The sequence below is a fragment of the Rattus norvegicus genome, chromosome 10 (genome assembly GCF_036323735.1).
Source record: "Rattus norvegicus strain BN/NHsdMcwi chromosome 10, GRCr8, whole genome shotgun sequence".
Taxonomy (NCBI): Eukaryota; Metazoa; Chordata; class Mammalia; order Rodentia; family Muridae; genus Rattus; species Rattus norvegicus.
This window is the reverse complement of record NC_086028.1, coordinates 55,614,667-55,632,627: the sequence shown is the minus strand read 5'-3', so window position 1 is coordinate 55,632,627 and position 17,961 is coordinate 55,614,667. Positions and strand designations below refer to the sequence as shown.

The 17,961-nt window shown below is 45.2% G+C and overlaps 1 long non-coding RNA gene across 1 annotated transcript; it reads left to right on the top strand.

Moving 5' to 3' along the window:
- Nucleotides 1-10,467: 10,467 nt before the first annotated feature.
- LOC134480702 (uncharacterized) lies at nucleotides 10,468-16,649 on the top strand. The gene is made up of 2 exons (XR_010055403.1): nucleotides 10,468-13,656; nucleotides 15,663-16,649. It is a non-coding gene; the product is annotated as an uncharacterized LOC134480702 (long non-coding RNA).
- The last annotated feature ends 1,312 nt before the right edge of the window (nucleotides 16,650-17,961 follow it).

The window sequence follows — 17,961 nt, the reverse complement described above, 5'->3', positions numbered from 1 at the left end:
ACTCTGTTCTTCAGTAGAAATATGAAGTCTTTTTTTTTTTTTCCAGAGCTGGGGACCGAACCCAGGGCCTTGCGCTCGCTAGGCAAGCGCTCTACCGCTGAGCTAAATCCCCAACCCCAGAAATATGAAGTCTTCTCCTGAAACGCACATTCTCATTGTCTTACTTACAGTTTCATTGCTGTGAAGAGACACCAGGACCAAGGTAACTCTTATTAAGGAAAAAAATTTAATTGGGGCTGACTTACAGTTGCTTTTTTTTTTTTTTTTTTTTTTTTTTCCGGAGCTGGGGACCGAACCCAGGGCCTTGCACTTGCTAGGCAAGCGCTCTACCACTGAGCTAAATCCCCAACCTCTGCCTTACAGTTTTAGAGGTTCTATTCATTATCATCATGGCGGGAAGCATGACAGCCTCCAGGCAGACGTGGTGCTGGAGGAGCCTAATCTCAATCCAAAAGCAACCAGGAGACTCCCTTCTGCCGGGAGCCAGTAGGAGGGTCTTTTCTGCCTTGGGCGGAGCTTAAGCATGGACCCTCAAAGCCCACTCCCACAGTGACTTCCTCAAACAAGGCCACACCTACTGGAACAAGACCACACCTCCTAATAGTACCACTCCCTATAGGACAAGCCTATTCAAACAGCCACAGTCATTTACGACGATTGACATCAAACAATGTGTGGTCATTATTACCCTCATCATCTTGTTCTTAAGGTTTCGATTCCATATTTTCTGTTAGTATACAAAATTCCTAGTTTTGAATACTTAGTTTTTGTTTCGTTTTGTAGTTTGTGCTTGAAACTTGGAACTGTTGCCTCTGAAAATTTCACAGAATTACAACCCCTAATAAAGCAGTCTGTCCCAGTGGCTTAAGGTGTGCCCATTGTTGGTATCGGGAACTGCGTTTACCTCCAGCAGTGATGTCACCGGGTCACATGCGCATCTGTTGTCATGGCAACGGCCATACATTCCCAGCATACTTTTTGTTCAGCTCCCACCTTCACCTGGGAGCAGTTACATCACATTTCAAATAAAAGGCAGACCTTTCCTGCCCCCAACCCTTTCTCTCTCTCTCTCTTTTCTCTCTCTTACTCCCTCCTTGTCTCTGCCAGCTCAATAAACCTCCTCTATGGAGACGATGTTGGCCTGGTGTGGTTTGTCCCGACCCGAGCTGCGATTTCCATCCCAACACTCATGAAATAAGGAACAGATAAGTTGAGTCCCAGCAATGGATTGCAGCTAAGGCTAGCCTGGGAGTCACTCTTTCTAAACCAATTTGTTGTTCAAATGTGACTAAAAGGGTTTTGACCCCAACTCCCAATAATCAGATCCTCTCTAACTTGGGTCCAAATTAGATCAACATCTGGGACAAGTCCATCCTCCCAATGAAAGACAATCAAACTCATTGTCAGGACTTTAGATCATGATTTGAACATGCTCTCCCAAAGACAAGGGAGGAGAGAAAATGTGCCCATTTTCAGGATTACCAAGGGATAAATGAGGAGTTATAAAGGAAGAGTTTCCTCAAGTGCCTGAAAGTAACTGTTAGAAAAGACGCTGCCCAGATCAGAAGCTCTTACTGGCCAGTTTGAGCTTGATTCAACTGACTTGCTAAGGTCTACATCTTGAATTTTATTCAGACGGGAACATTTTTAGGGATGAAAGACACCATGAGCTAATCCAGAAAAAAGATACTGCAAAGTTGCTTCTACCAAGTAACGAAATGCAGACATCACCCGCAGCTCTGTAGGGCCCCCTACAGTTCATGTTCATGGATTCCAAGTGTCTTTCCCAGTGGTCCATACCCATGGAGCCATTTACAAGAAAAGAGAGGTCCCTCCCGTGATTTATCTAGTTAGATGCTTTCTGGCCTTTTTCATTCTTACAGTTTATAACATGATTTGCTTCGTATCCTATGCTGACCTCACACTTGCCACCCTCTTGCCCCAACCCTCTGAAAACTGGGCTTACATGTGTTTACTATCATATCTGGCTTATAATGCTGTTTTATTTTAATCTTAACTTGGCTTGTAAGGCTATTATATATTTTTAACTTTAGGCTTAATTATCTGACATTCGTCTAAGACATGTTTGATTGCTCAGGCACAGTGACAGACACCCAACACATCCTGTGATTGTAATGTAAACATTAGTAAACTCATATGAGAAAAAGATGTACATCCAAGTCCAGCTACGCACGCCCAGAACCTAGCTGAGAGAATGCTGCCACATGTGGTGGTTTGGATGAGAATGGCCCCCAGAGGTTCACGTATTTGAATCCTTTGTCCCCAGTTGTCGGAACTGTGATTGTGTCTCAAGATGTAGGCTCTCAGCTTCTGCTCCAATGGCATGCATACTTGCTTGCTGCCATGTTCTCCACCATGGTGGTCGTGGACTCTGAAACACTAAACCTCCAATAAACTTCTTGGTCATGATATCTTATCTCAGCAATAGAAAAGTTGCTAAGACAGCAGCCATCACCCGGTTTCTGCCTTTGTGATCTCTGTAGTGATCTTGCTCCTGTCTCTCTTAAGGCAGAGTAGCCTCAACTGTCTTCTTTCATGAGAAAAAGATTGGAGACCATAAAGTTACAAAAACTGCAACTACTCAGGGAATATAAAAAGATCCCGGGTGATGTCTAGGTATCTATCTGACAGGACTCAGAGCCAGGCTGACTCCAGGACAGGCTACATGATGGACAAGATGGAAGTTTGGGAGACTAGGCCTAGGTTTCTGTTTCCTAGAAATGAGAACTCAGATCCAGGAACCTGTGGTCAGCCAACCCCATCCACGGGTGACCAATCTGAGGACACCTTGTCATCTGGCCTGAAGTAAAAATCAGTAGCCAGAATGAGTAAGTGACCCCCAGGGGGTTCTCCAGAGCCTAGCCAGCTGCAGAATTAGTCAGACTCCTAGAGACAGAGCTGACCAATCAAGGTAAAGGACCACATAGCCTCCCTGGAATTCCCCTAACTGACAATAAAAGCTGGGCCTTTGAGCCCACGGGGTGTCTCCATTCCTGATTGGGGAGACCCCGACTTGCAAGAAATTTAGCTGAATAAACACTTTTTGCTTTTGCATACTAATTGAACCTGGGTATCATTCTCTGGTGATCTTGGACTCTAAAATATGTATGTATGTATGTATGTATGTATGTATGTATGTATGTATGTGTCTATCTGTCTATCTGTCTATCATCTATCTATCTATCTATCTATCTATCTATCTATCTATCTATCTATCTATCTATCTATCTCCCTATCTATCTATCTATGTTAAATAGGAGAAGATGCCATTCTTCCATCAGGCACCTTACAGATTCTCAAACTGAGCTTGAAGATGTTATAGAACCCACCAACCTTCACCCTTCAGCGCCTCTCAAGAATGAAGAGTAAAAGTAAGGAGAGGGACCACTTGTAACTGCCACACAGCCCGAGTGAACTGAGCCTATCTAATCCCCTAAGTCTTCTTATTTTCAAGGACTGAATGAAGATTGGCTAGAAGATCCTCGGATCCAGCTAAAACTGGTTGGATCCAAGGCGGCTAACTGAATTGTAATGAGCCTCAAATGCTTAGAATTGAGGAATGAACAAGACGAAGAAAGAAACTGTCAGTGATGGAAAAAAAAAAAAAATCCCGTCCAAGCCTCTGTGGCTAAACTTCATAATCAATAGGAGGTAAAACTTCCCTTATTCACAGCACCGTACTCCAAAATGGCTGGGTTTCCAGGCTGGAGAGATGCTTCAGATGATGAACACATACTCCCCTAGCACCTATGGGCAGCTTGCAACTGCTTGTAACTCCAGCTCCAGGAGACCTGACATCTCTCCTACGGCACCTTCACACATACTGAATTTTACGCAGAGGGGAGTAGTTTTGAGGATAAAAATTAAAAATAAGCATTAAAACAAATAACCGTTAAAACACCTGAAAATATTAAAAATAAATAAATCTTTTAAACTGCTTTAATACATTAAAAACCATTTGGCACAGCACCCTTGCAACATGTGACGGAATAACATCCCATATTGTTACCGAGGAAAAAGCCTAAACAAACCTGGTGACTTTATTTACTCTTAGCTGATTTAAAAATCACGAATTTTATAGGTCACAAAGATGCACCAGAACATCCTTAGTCTCCCACTAACGTTGCTTTTGATAACACCTCTGATGTGTGGATTGAGATGATAACAGTTGCCTAGGTTACCTTTCAATAACTCAAGGTTGTTTGTGATGAAAATACCAAATGTTCACTTGGATCTGCAAGCAAAAGCAGCTAAATGGGGTGAAACGCTCAGCCCTCACAGTGTGTCTGTCTTGTCGGCTGGCCTAGCCAGTGGGTGAGAATCTACTTAGCTTTTCATGTAAACATGTTGGTCATTTGAGAAATGTTTTGTCCCAAACTCTAAATCAGAGTTAACCTGACCTAGGCTTCCTTAGTCTGTCTCTCTGTCCTTCAAAGGTTAAAGGTAACTACCAGACATCACAAATGAAAACACCAGACTCTAAACGTATCAAAAAGAGGTAGCACTGAGTTCCTGCGAGACCTCCACCCATTTCTAGAAAAGATATGAACATTCCTCATCTTTATCAGCATGTCTCGTTCTCTCAGTATCTGTATCCTGTGTCTGTAACCTGTCAATTCCATAGATGGGGAAGAGAAGGGGAGGGGGAGGGGGAGGGGGAGGGGAGAGAGGGGAGGGGGAGGGGGAGGGGGAGGGGAGAGAGGGGAGGGGGAGGGGGAGGGGGAGGGGGAGATGACGATGATAATGATGATTTCTGAGAAAGGGTCTTACTGTGTAGGTCTAGCTCTCCTGGAATTCACTATGTAGACCAGGCTAGCCTCCAACTCCAGAGATCTACCTACCTCTGCTTCCCAGTGCTGGGATTAAAAGTGTGTGCCACTACACCCTGCTATGATTGACTGTGAACAGAGCTCGGGTTCCTCTATTCTTCATGCCCTAACATTCTAGTTTTAGATGCTGTTTTTCCCTCCTGTGGGAAGAGTTTCCGGATGGAGGATGTCCCGGCTAGTCTTAATCATCTGAAGGGAGGGAAGCTCGATTGAGACAATGCATCCATAAGATCCCACCGTTAGGGGGCTTTCTTAATTAGTGATTGATGGGAAGGTTCAGCCCATTGTGGGTGGTGTCATCTCTGGGCTGGTGGCCCTGGGTTCAATAAGAAAGCAGGCTGAGCAAGCCATGGGGAGAAAGGCACCAAGCAAGAGTTGGCTCCTGCCTCCAGATTCCTGCCCTGTCTGAGTGTCTGTTCTGACTCCCTTCAACTATGGACTATGATGTAGAAATGTAAGCCTAACAATTTTTTTCCTCCACAAGGTTTTTTTTTTTTTTCCTGGTCATGATGTTTAATCACAGCAACAATAACTCTAAGCAGGACAATGCCTTCGAGTCTTAACAGCAGCCAACATACAATTTTGGTGATTAAGAAAAACCTTAAAAGAATTCCTAAAGCTCTCTCCCTCCCTCCCTCCCTCTCTCCCTTCTTCCCTCCCTGTCCCCAGTAAAATGAGACCATAGGGTGGCTCCTGAGGTGCAACGGATGGGACTGTGGCTGACAAGGCAAAACCACAGAGTTAGTAAGATCATGTAGAAAGAGTCACGGCAAATTAGCCAATAGAGACATCCAGGCAGGTGAAGGACACCAAGAGATTAACTCATAAGAAGCTGGTGGCACATGAGCCTGTAGTCTCAGAGTTCGGGAGGCTGAGGCCAGGGAGTTGTGAGTTTGAACCAAGGCTAGTGTAGTGGTTTGAATGAAAAGCCCCCCTCACCCCCCTAGGCTCATATCCCCAGCAGTCAGAACTGTTTGAGAAGGATTAGGAGGTGGGGCCTGTTTGGAGGAGGTGTGTCACTGGGGCAGGGTTTGAGGGCTTTAAAAGTGTCTTGCTGGGCTGGAGAGATGGCTCAGTGATTAAGAGCACTGACTGCTCTTCCAGAGGTCCTGAGTTCAAATCCCAGGAACCACACGGTGGCTCACAACCATCTGTAATGGGATCTGATGCCCTCTTCTGGTGTGTCTGAAGACAGCGACAGTGTACTTATATATAATAAATAAATAAATCTTTAAAAAAAGTGTCTTGCTGGCTCCTGCATGTGGGTCACAGAGGTGAGCTCTCAGCTGTTATTGCTGCTGTGCCCTTCCTCGTCTCTGACGGACTCTCACCCTCTGGAACCATAAGTCCAGTTAAATGTCTTCTTTTATTAGTTGCTGAAGGTGTATTTTTTTTTAATCACAGTAATAGAAAAGTAATTAAGACAATGGGACTACCAGTGGTTCCTGAGAAGAAACATAAATGCTGCCCACCATACACATGAGAACTTACTCCATTTCAGTAATCATCAGGGGGAAAGTTGAAAAATGATCATTGTCATCATTTGGATAGATAAATTAAATTAATTTAATTTAATAACTTAATTTAAGTTAAATACGAAGCTGGACTGTGGTGGTCTATGCCTTTGATCCCAGCACCTGGGAGGTAGAGGCCAGCCTGGTCTACAAAGTGAGTTTCAGGACAGCCAGGGCTACACAGAGAGACCCTGTCTCAAACAAAACTAAACAAAAAACAAAAAGTAACAAAAACAAAAACAAAAACCAACCAAATAACCAAACAACTCCCTCAAACAACAACAAAAACCCAACAAAACAAAAGGAAGAAGTTAAATACAATAGTACTGAGAGACTGTACATGGCTTACAGCGCTACTGTGTCTATGATTGGCAATGGTACACTGTTTATTTATATATTTGACACTAAGGGTCAATCTAGAACCCTACACATTCTAATTAAGCGCTCTTCTATTGACCAGCAATCCCCAGCCCAAGCAGGGAAAAAAATGGATACAATCTTCCTAAAGACATTGTCGTGTCTTCAGATACACCAGAAGAGGGCAACACCAGAAAAGGCATCAGACCCCATTACAGATGGTTGTGAGGCCCCATGTGGTTGCTGGGAATTGGATTCAGGACCTCTGGAAGAGCAGTCAGTGTTCTTTTTTTTTTTTTTAAGATTTATTCATTTATTATATATAAGTACACTGTAGCTGTCTTCAGATACACCAAAAGAGGGCATCGGATCTCTTTACAGATGGTTGTGAGCCACCTTGTGGTTGCTGGGAATTGAACTCAGGACCTCTGGAAGAGCAGTCAGTGCTCTTAACCACTGAGCCATCTCTCCAGCCCAACAATTTTTTTCTGTTTGTTGGAGAGGATTTCTCTGGGTAGCCCTGTATATCCTATAATGTGCTCTGTAGACCAGGCTGGCCTCAAACTTGAAAGATCTGCCTGCCTCTGCTTCCCCAGTGCTAGGATTCAAGGCGTGCACCACTACCACCCATTTACTCAACAAATGTTAATTGAACTCTTTAAAAAAAGATTTATCAGTGGTAGAGCGCTTGCCTAGCAAGGGCAAAGTTCTGGGTTCTGGGTTCGGTCCCCAGCTCCGGACCAAAAAAAAAAAAAGATTTAAAAAAAGATTTATTTATTTTTATTTATGTGCATGAGTGTTTTGCCTGAATGTATGTTAAGTGTACCACCTGCTGTCAATGACTGTGGAGGCTACAAGAGGACATCCCCGGGAGTCTGGGTTACAGGAAGTTGTGAGCTGCCATCTTGGTCCCTCTGCAAGAACAACCAGTGATCTTAACCACTGTGCAATCTCTCTAGGCCCTACAACATATATTATGTACCATTTATTTGACTTTAGTGCCAATAGATAGATAGATAGATAGATAGATAGATAGATAGATAGATAGATAGAGTACCATTGCCAGTCATTTGCACAGTAGTGCTCTATGCTGTGCATATTCTCTCAGTACTGTATTTAAGTTCTTCCTTTTGTTTTGTTTTGTTTTGCTTTTTTGGGGTTTTGGTTTTTTTGTGATGGAGTTTCTCTGTGTAACCCTGGCTGTCCTGGAACTCATTTTGTAGACCAGACTGGCCTTGAACTCAGAGACCCACCTGTCTTAGGAGATGGAAACCAAACAATGAAGATCTGAATCCTTTCAGGGTGTTTGTTTGTTTTTAGACAGGGTCTCACTGTACAGCTTTGAACTTACGGAGACCCACCTGCCTCTGCCTCTGCCTCCAGAGTGCTGGCATTAGAGGTGTGCAGCACTGTGATGCTATGCTAGGTTGTCAACTTGACCACATCTGGAATTCACTAAAATCCAAGCAGCTGGGTACACCTGGGAGGGATTTTTTTCTTAATTAAATCATTTGAAGTGGGAAGACCCACTTTCTTTTCTTCTTTTCTGTTTTGTTTGTTTTATTTTTGGCTTTTGAGACAGGGTTTCTCTGTGCTGTCCTAGAACTCGCTTTGTACACCAGGCTAGCCTCAAGCTCAGAGATCTACCTGCTCTACCTCCTATGTACTGGGATTAAAGGCTAGGGGACCCAATTTCAATCTGGATCTTTTGAAGGGGGGAAAAATGAAGCTTTAATTCAGATCTTTTGTCGTGGGAAGAACCAACTTTAATCAGGGCCCCACTTTCTGCTGGAAGCCTATATAAAGGACTTGGAAGGAGAATGCTTTTGATCTTTGCTTGCTCTCACTTTTGCTAGTAAGTCTATTCCTTCGCTGGCATTCCTTGGGATTCTGGCATATACTGAAGACTAGCTGAGACATCCAGCCGGGACTGAACAACTGCCAGATTCTTGGATCTTCCATTTATAGACAGCCATTGTTGGGCTAGTTGGACCACAGTCTCAGTCATTCTAATAAATCCTCATGTATGCATGCATATATGTATGCAAACGTAATACATGCATAATACATACATACATACATACATACATACTACATTCTTATGTTCTGTTCCTTGTGAGTTTGTATTTAAACACTAGAGATTGTCAATCAATTAGAAAGTAGGTTCGTCCCTTCTTCCCATCATCCTTCTCCCTCCCTCCCTTCCTTTTTTCTTTTCTCCATTTCTTTTTTTTTTTAAAGATTTATTTATTTATTTATTTATTTATTTATTTATTTATTTATTTATTTATTATATATAAGTACACTGTAGCTGTCTTCAGATACACCAGAAGAGGGCATCGGATCTCTTTACAGATGGTTGTGAGCCACCATGTGGTTGCTGGGAATTGAACTCATGACCTCTGGAAGAGCAGTCGGGTGCTCTTAACTGCTGAGCCATCTCTCCAGCCCCTCTCCATTTCTTGAAACAGAGTCTCACTCTTTTCTCCTGGTTGGCCTTCATTTGGTGGGCAAAAGTGACTCTCCCACCTCAGCCTTCCAAGCTGCAGGGACTACAGGCACTCACCAGATGTAAATATGTTTCTGATGGTAAATGAGATATAGAAAATGCACATGGTTGGCAGAGACAGCTCAGTGGGTAAGAATGAATACTTTTGCAGAAGACTTCAGTTCAATTCTCTGTACTTAAGTTGGATGGCTTACAACCACCTATAACGGCAGCTTCTGGGCGATCTACCCTCTATTTATGTGTACATACCCACAGACAGACAGACAGACAGACAGACACACACACACACATATACACTCACAAAAATTAAAAATAAAAAATGAAATAATTAAAATAAAAGAGTATTCACATGATTCATTTGAGGAAAAGCCTCTTTAGCAAATAGTGCAGGGAAAACTGGATACCTGCATGTAGAAAATTGAAACTAGAGTCCTATCTTTTATGATCAAGAAAATCAATTCAAAATATATCAAAACCATCAGGAAAAAATGTAGGGAAAGCACTTCAAGATGCTATTAAGTGTAGGCAAGGACTTTCTGAACGTGAGTCCAACAGGTAACTAATGGGAGGTGATAAATGGTGCCAGGTGTGGGCACTCATGCCTTTAACCGAGCCCTTGGGAGGGGAGGCAGGGACACCAGGCCTTCAGGGTGCTCTTTGGCTATAGACAGTGAGTTCAGCCAGGCCAACCTGTGCTACATGAGACTCTTGTCTCAAGAAGGGAGAGCCGGCTCAGCAGTTAAGAGCGCTTGTTCTTCCAGAGGACCTGGGTTCAGATCCTAGCCCCCACATGGATCCCAGATCCCACGTGATGGCTCAACGCCATCCGTAATTCCACGTCCATGGGATTTAATGTATCTTCTGACCTCTGTGGGCACCAGGTATGGGCATGGTGCACAGACATAATGCAGGAAAAACGCTCATGCACATAAATAAAAACAAATGCATGTTTTAAAGGTTTATTTATTTTGCCTATGAGTACACTGTAGCTGTCTTCATACACACCAGAAGAGGGCATCAGATCCAATTACAGCGCAGTCAGTGCTCTTTTTTTTTCTTTTCTTTTCTTTTCTTTTTCTTTTTTTCCGGAGCTGGGGACCGAACCCAGGGCCTTGGGCTTCCTAGGCAAGCGCTCTACCACTGAGCTAAATCCCCAACCCCTCAGTCAGTGCTCTTAACCACTGAGCCATCTCTCCAATCCCCCACCCCTAAATAAATCTTAAAATAAAAGTCTGCTGGTGATGGTTAAGGGGTTAAGAGCACTTGCTGGACAGCCATGAGGACCTGAGTTCTGATTCCACCGTCCAAGCTGGGCATGGTCTTTCACATTCCAAACACTAGAGCTATAGGCATAGGAGGATCACTGGTTGTCAGACTGGAGTGCGTTTGATGGTGGTGGTGGTGGGGGCAGGCAGTTAATTCCAGGGTCACTGAGAAATTTTGCTGCAAAGGACAGGGTCCTGGAGGAGGGCGCCTGCTCTGGCCTCCATGAGCTTGTGGGATATACACACCTAAACACACGTGAACTCGCACCCCACATAGTGTAGAACTAGAGTTTCATAAAGGTTGCTCATTGTCAGAGTCCGGATGTGCAGGGCCGGACGTGCCTGAGGGAGAGCCAGAGATAGGACTTGCCAAACCAGCTATCAGCCCCAAGGACACTGACCATCCATAGCCACCCACTCCCCTTCCTTCACCCCCCTGAGTGAGATGAGCCACCCTACCTGCCTGCCGAGCTGCTAGATAACACATACTCCTTGCTGATGTCATTTCGCGCCGAAAGTAACCGTGCACCTTTTGAATTGACCAATCATGTGTAACCACGTGAATGCCCCTTACCTCCCCTATAAAAACCCCCGAGTTTGGAAGCTCGGGGTCGATTCCTCTGTCTCCTGTGTGAGATATGTGTCGACCCGGGATCCCGCTAAGACGTGGGATCTCGTTAATAAAGCTACCTCTTGCTGTTACATCAAGAATGGCTCCTCGTGATTCCTGGGGGCACCCCACCCTGCGATCGGAGCGAGAGACGCGGCTCCCCGTTTTGGGGTACGCTCTTTCATTTGGGGGCTCGTCCGGGATCGGAGCGTGACCCCCGGAACCCCGAATGCCACTTGGAGGTACGTTAGTGTGAGTGCTGGAAAGCGGCCGCTGTGTGTGAGTGTGTGTGAATTAAGTCCTGTAGTCTGTGTTTTTCGGTACCGGTTTAAGGTCTTAGTGCACTGTCTGGGCAGATGAAGGATTCCTGCCCTGTGCACGAGAGTCTTAGTGCACTGTCTGGGCAGAAGAAGGTTTCCTGCCCTGTGCACGGGTGGAAGAAGGATTCCCGCCCTGTAGAAAGCTAGCTTGAGAGTGCACTGTCTGGGCAGAAGAAGGATTCCTGCCCTGTGCACGGGTGGAAGAAGGTTCCCCACCCCGAATAGGCGCCTGTGAGTAGATGAAGGATTCCTACTCTGAATAGTCTTTTTCTTTCTTTTTTCCTTTTTAGAAAGCGCACCGGGGGACGCCCCAATCGCGCAGGCTCTGGGACGCATGAGAGACGTTCCACGAGTCAGCCTTTGTTGGGTCCTGGCTCTGGGACGAGTGAGAGACGTTCCACAAGCCGAATTTTGTCAGGAGGACCCGGCAACGGACAGTCAAAAAGATCTGACTGTGACTTTGGAGGTCGAGTTCGGCTGCCTATTTAAGTATAGGCATGGACAAGTGTGCTTAGATGTGTTAGTGTCTGTTGTCTGTATTCTGTGTTTGGTATCCCAGAAGCAGCTAAGGTTAAGCTGAAGTTTGGGCCAGGTACTGAAGGTACCAGGCATCTGTGGAAATTGGTTATAGGATGCTTTGTTTTAGTCTTGCTTGTCTGGTTTGTTTTCTGTGGTATTGTCTAGTGTCTTTTTTGGCTTTTGTTTCGTGTTTGACTTTGGACTGACGACTGTGTTTGAAATCTTGTTATGCTTTGTTCGTCGAAGAGTTTTACTTGGTCCCCTTAATGCTTAGTGAGTAAGAAACTTAATCTTATGGACCCCGCTCTAGTGGCGGTGTGTTGGTTGATAGCCAAAGTTAATTTTTTTTTTTGGTTCTTTTTTTTCGGAGCTGGGGACCGAACCCAGGGCCTTGCGCTTCCTAGGTAAGCGCTCTACCACTGAGCTAAATCCCCAGCCCCCAAAGTTAATTTTTAAAATAGTGTTTTATCTGTGCTTGTGCTCGCAGCACACAGTAGAGGGGAGCGAAATTAGCTGCGGAGCTGCTGCAGCGAGCATGGGGACTTCTCAAGTCTCACCCAATTTTTCTGGCTCTTCAGGAGCTGTTTAAAAGGAAAAGGCTTAAGGTAAAAAGAAACACTATAGAGAGATTTCTTAGTGAATTACTACACCTTGGTTCGCGATCTCTGGGAATCTCACGTTGGACAGCTGAGATAAGCTGGAAAAGGATTTAAATTTTGCTTGGGAGCAAAGAATCTTAAAGGCGGAGTTTCAGCCAGTATGACACTTAGTGCGTAGCTGCCTAAAAGATCAGAAATGCTGTCAACAGGCTATAAAAAAAAAAAAAAAGGGACAGGCTGTGTTAGAAATGCTACAGGAGGGCTGGAGAGAGATGGCTCAGCGGTTAAGAGCACCCGACTGCTCTTCCAGAGGTCATGAGTTCAAATCCCAGCAACCACATGGTGACTCACAACCATCTGTAAAGAGATCCGATGCCCTCTTCTGGTGTATATGAAGACAGCTACAGTGTACTTATATATAATAAATAAATAAATCTTTAGAAAAAAAAGAAAAAAAAAAGAAATGCTACAGGAAGAATAATCTAAAAAGGCTGAGAGCTAGGTGGGGCTATAAGGAAAACAAGAACAGTAAAGGAATTTCTGACATTTGCTCCCAGTAGGAGAGCACTCATTTAGAGAAGTTCTTTAAGGAAGCCTGCCTTATCTGCTGTCTTTATTCCAAGGGAGGAGTCAGTCTCCAGCACTATTAATGTTTTCTTTTCCTTGGGCCCTTTAAACCCAGTGAGACAGTTTGGTAAAGGGCTACTACTGAGGTCCTGATAGCCCCAGGTGAACTGGTTATCAGCCCCCTGGCATCTAGCACCCAGGTTCTAACCATCTCTCCATCCTTTTGTTACTAGAAGCCTAGTGTCATTTGGAGGCTGGTTCTCTTGAGAGGCAAAGCCATGGAGCTGACACTGACAATGGCCTTTTTGTTCCAAGAAAGGCCTCCTGGTTTAGCTGTGTGACTAAATGCTGTTTGCCTTCTTCAGTAGACCTCTATTCTCAAGATTCTCTTGTTTTCTCACCATCCCATTTGAGATGCTTGTTAGTAACTGTTACAGGTCTTCTTTACCACCGAGGAAAGACGGAATCCTACTGGAGACCAGAAAAAATGTTCCAGACATGGATAGAAGGCCCTCACTTCTGCCTGCTCTCTTCAGACGCCTGAAGGTAGGGAGTGCCGGGTCTGCCGCCAGGCTCCAAGGGTGGGTCTCTGAGGGGCTGGAAAATGCCCCACCAATCTGGCTAAGATAAGGAAAAGATATGAAGAGAAAGTTACAGAAACTTGAAGGGTTAAGCTAAGTCACTGAGAGAGTTATTGTAAGTTGCAGAGAAAATAAGTTGATGCATGGTTCAGGGTCTGTGCAGAAAAGTGGACAGCACCTAATAGCTGTAGAAGAAGATGCAGAGAGACTGAAAAAAAGAAAGAAAGAAAGAAAGAAAGAGGTAAAGAGAGCAGGAAGCTAGGGAAGAAAAGAGACAAAAAGAAGAGGAAATTAGAGAGCTAAAGAGAGATAAAAGACGAGAGAGGAACATATACTGGCCACAGTAGTTAGGGAACCTAGGAAGATAGTACCTGGCAACAGAAAAGAATTCCTGGCTAAAGATCAGTGTGCCTAATACGAAGAAAAAAGGACACTGGGTCAGGGACTGCCCAAGAAGAACAAGAGGGGCCACTGGAGAGCCTCTTGGTCCTAGAGTGCTGGCTATGTACAGAGATAGAAGGGAAGTGTGGATACAGGGACCCAATGCTCTGTGCTCCTATGCCCCCCAGTGGGCCAATATCCAAAGACCTTGAGTGCAAGGGGCTACTGGCAACGAACAATACTTATGGACTGCCCGAAGAACAGTGGACCTTGGCGTGGGCCGGGTAACCCACCCACTAATTCATGGTCATCCCTGACTGCCCCTATCCCTTGCTCATGAGAAAATTGCTCTCCAAAATGGCTTGCGTGGGCTGAAATGGCTGGGTGAGGCCATGTGTATACATATCTACAGACTGTGTATGTGGAGCTTAAGACCTGTCTCAGTGCACCAGTACCTGATGCTGGGAGATGTGTGACTTAGTCCTGATCTGCCTGGAACACATCACTCCTGCCAGCCGGGCACTAACAATTATCACCCAATCCAGGACTTAAACTGTGATAGAGTGGCTGATGTTCTGCCTTTGAATAGAGTGTCCCAAAAGATGGGACCACTGGTCAGCTGCCATGGACTAGATTCTCCACCGGTTGGGGACAATCTGGTCACCTTGCTGCCCAATCCGGACCTGGAGCCACCACAGCACGAGTGTCAAGTACTGGCAGAAGCCCATGGGTGGAGGAAAGACCTCTGCGACTGGCTGATTGACCCCTGCTGAAAGCCGAGGACCTTGTCCACAGACGGGAACAGTTCTCTTCATGAATGAAGGTCAGAGACAAGTGGGTGCTGCCATGGTGGACAACACAATGTCATCTGGGATGGCTGAACCTCTACCCCCCCAGCACATCAGCACTTCAGATGCTGTTGCCATCTCTTGGATGCCCTGGTGAAGCCAACAACTGTGAGTACTATTCATTGCTCAGGATATCAGGAGGGAAGAGATTCAGTGGCATGGGGCAATAACGAAGCAGATCAAGCGGCTCGAAAAATGACTATGCAGGAGCCTATCCTGGTTGCAGGCCTGCAAGAGACAGCCACTGAGAACTAGGATCGGACTAAGGGATGGCCTCACTTAGAAAAGGCCCAAATTGCTTAAAAGATAAAGGACAATGGCACACTTGAGAGGAAAGCTATACTCCCCAGAGAACAAAGAAAAGACTCACTTTGCCAAATACAGAAATTGACTCATTTAGGAGATAAGAAGTTTGTCCAAGTAGTTAAGGTGTGTGTAATAGACTTTAAGATTTTAGCCAGAGAGACAGTAGAAAGTATAAGGTATGTCAATAAGTGAATGCTTAGCAAGCAAAAAGGGCAAAGAGACCCTGACCAAATTAAATTAACCATGGAGACTGGCGCAGACTGGGTGACACTCCTTCCCTCTTGCTCTCTTCAGAGCAAGAAATACCCCTTCCAGATTCAGCCTTATCCGCTTTGAGATCTTATATGGGGCCTCAGCCCCCCACCCCCGAATGTATTAGATGATGTTACTGAACCAACATGTCATAGTGCCATAGTAATAATGATTTGTGTGCCAGGCTAAAAGACCTACAGGTGATACAGAAAGAAATCTGCTCACAGCTGACAGCAGCCTATGCCCCGGAGACCCATCAGTTCCAGGTCGGAGATTGCAGCTACACTGAGCCCAGACACTCGAGCCTCGCTGGAAAGGACCGTACCTGGTGCTGCTGACCACCCTGAGAGCTGTCAATTCTCAGCCCTCACCAGCCACGTACTAGCTGTTGGGGCTGAGAGCTGGGACCTAGAGGGAAATTCAGTCATGTTTGTCCTGGGTTCTATCAAGATAGGTGTGGGATAGGCTTGATTTCCATTACAAATGATGTAACATTGCATATGTTAGTACTCTTAACACTTCTTGGGACTGTGCCTCAGGGATCACAGTCTGTATAAGCTTAGAAGTTCTAAAAGCTAGTCATGACCTTGGTGGATAGGCTTGGATAGTGTCCAGATTAGAATCCTCATGTTAAGACAACAATACCAAGCTGTTATGCTAGATGAAGCTGAGTTCTCCATGAAGTTCTAGGATTAGAACTATTAACAAAAAAAAAAAAAAAAAAAAAAAGAATTGGGGGATGTAGAACTAGAGTTTCATAAAGGTTGCTCATTGTCAGAGTCCGGATGTGCAGGGCCGGACGTGCCTGAGGGAGAGCCAGAGATAGGACTTGCCAAACCAGCTATCAGCCCCAAGGACACTGACCATCCATAGCCACCCCCTCCCCTTCCTTCACCCCCCTGAGTGAGATGAGCCACCCTACCTGCCTGCCGAGCTGCTAGATAACACATACTCCTTGCTGATGTCATTTCGCGCCGAAAGTAACCGTGCACCTTTTGAATTGACCAATCATGTGTAACCGCGTGAATGCCCCTTACCTCCCCTATAAAAACCCCCGAGTTTGGAAGCTCGGGGTCGATTCCTCTGTCTCCTGTGTGAGATATGTGTCGACCCGGGATCCCGCTAAGACGTGGGATCTCGTTAATAAAGCTACCTCTTGCTGTTACATCAAGAATGGCTCCTTGTGATTCCTGGGGGCACCCCACCCTGCGATCGGAGCGAGAGACGCGGCTCCCCGTTTTGGGGTACGCTCTTTCAATAGCAACCAAACAAAAACAAGCCACGCAGTGATTTGATCAAATTGCAATACGTCTGCACAGCCAGATGTAGTGCCACACATCCTTACTCTCAGCGGTTAAGAGGCAGGGACTGGTAGATCTCTGATTTTGAGGCCATTCTGGTCTATGTAGCAAGTTCCAAGCCAGACAGGGCTACAAAATAAGGGGTTTCAAAAAAAGAAAGAAAAGCTTCTACACAGAAAGGAAAACAACAGAGTGTGATATTCACCTGAAATTCATTTGGCAGGAGATTACTACCAGGAATATACATATGAGAACCCCAAACTGAGGGCTGGAGAGATGACTCTGGTTAAGAGCACACTGATTGCTCTTAATTCTGAATCTGAATCCCAAACGTCTGTATTTCTAGTTCCAAGGGATCTACCGCCCTCTTCTGGTCTCTGTCAGCACTGCATGCACGTAGTGCACAGACAAAAAGGCCGGAAAACACATAAATATTTTCCCAGCCAAACATTAGGTGTAGAGAAAGGTCAGACTGGAGAGCTCCATTGGGTCCCTCCCCTTAGAGCTTTGGAAAGTCCATGGAGGAGGGGAAGTAAGAACTGTAGGAGCCAGAGGGGTCAAGGACATCAGGAGAACATGCCCCACAGAATCAAGTGAGCAGCTTCATAGAGACTCACAGAGACTGAAGTGACATTCAAGCAGCCTACACAGGGCTTCACTAGGTCCTTTGCACATACACTATGGTTGTTAGCTCGGTGCTCTTATGGAACTCCTGACAGTGGGAGTGGGGATGTCTCTGACCCTTCGGTTGGCCTTTGGGACCCTTTTCCTCCTACTGGGTTTCCTCGACAGCCTTGATATGAGGGTTTATGTCCAGTCCTATGCATCTTGTTATGCTGTGTTCAGCAGACTTCCCTGGAATGTCTGTTCTTTTATGAAGGGAAATTTTGAAAGAGGAGTGGATCTGGGAGAAATGGAGGGAGAGGAGGCTGTAGTAAGGATGCACTATAAGAGAGAAGAAGAGGAAGAGGAGGAGGAAGAGGAAGAGAAAAAAGAAAAGATGATGCTGAAGAAGATGATGAAGAAGATGAAGGAGGGGGAGGAAGAGGAGAAGAAGAAGAAGAAGAAGAAGAAGAAGAAGAAGAAGAAGAAGAAGAAGAAGAAGAAGAAGGGAAGGAAGGAAGGAAGGAAGGAAGGAAGAAAGAAAGAAAGAAAGAAAGAAAGAAAGAAAGAAAGAAAGAA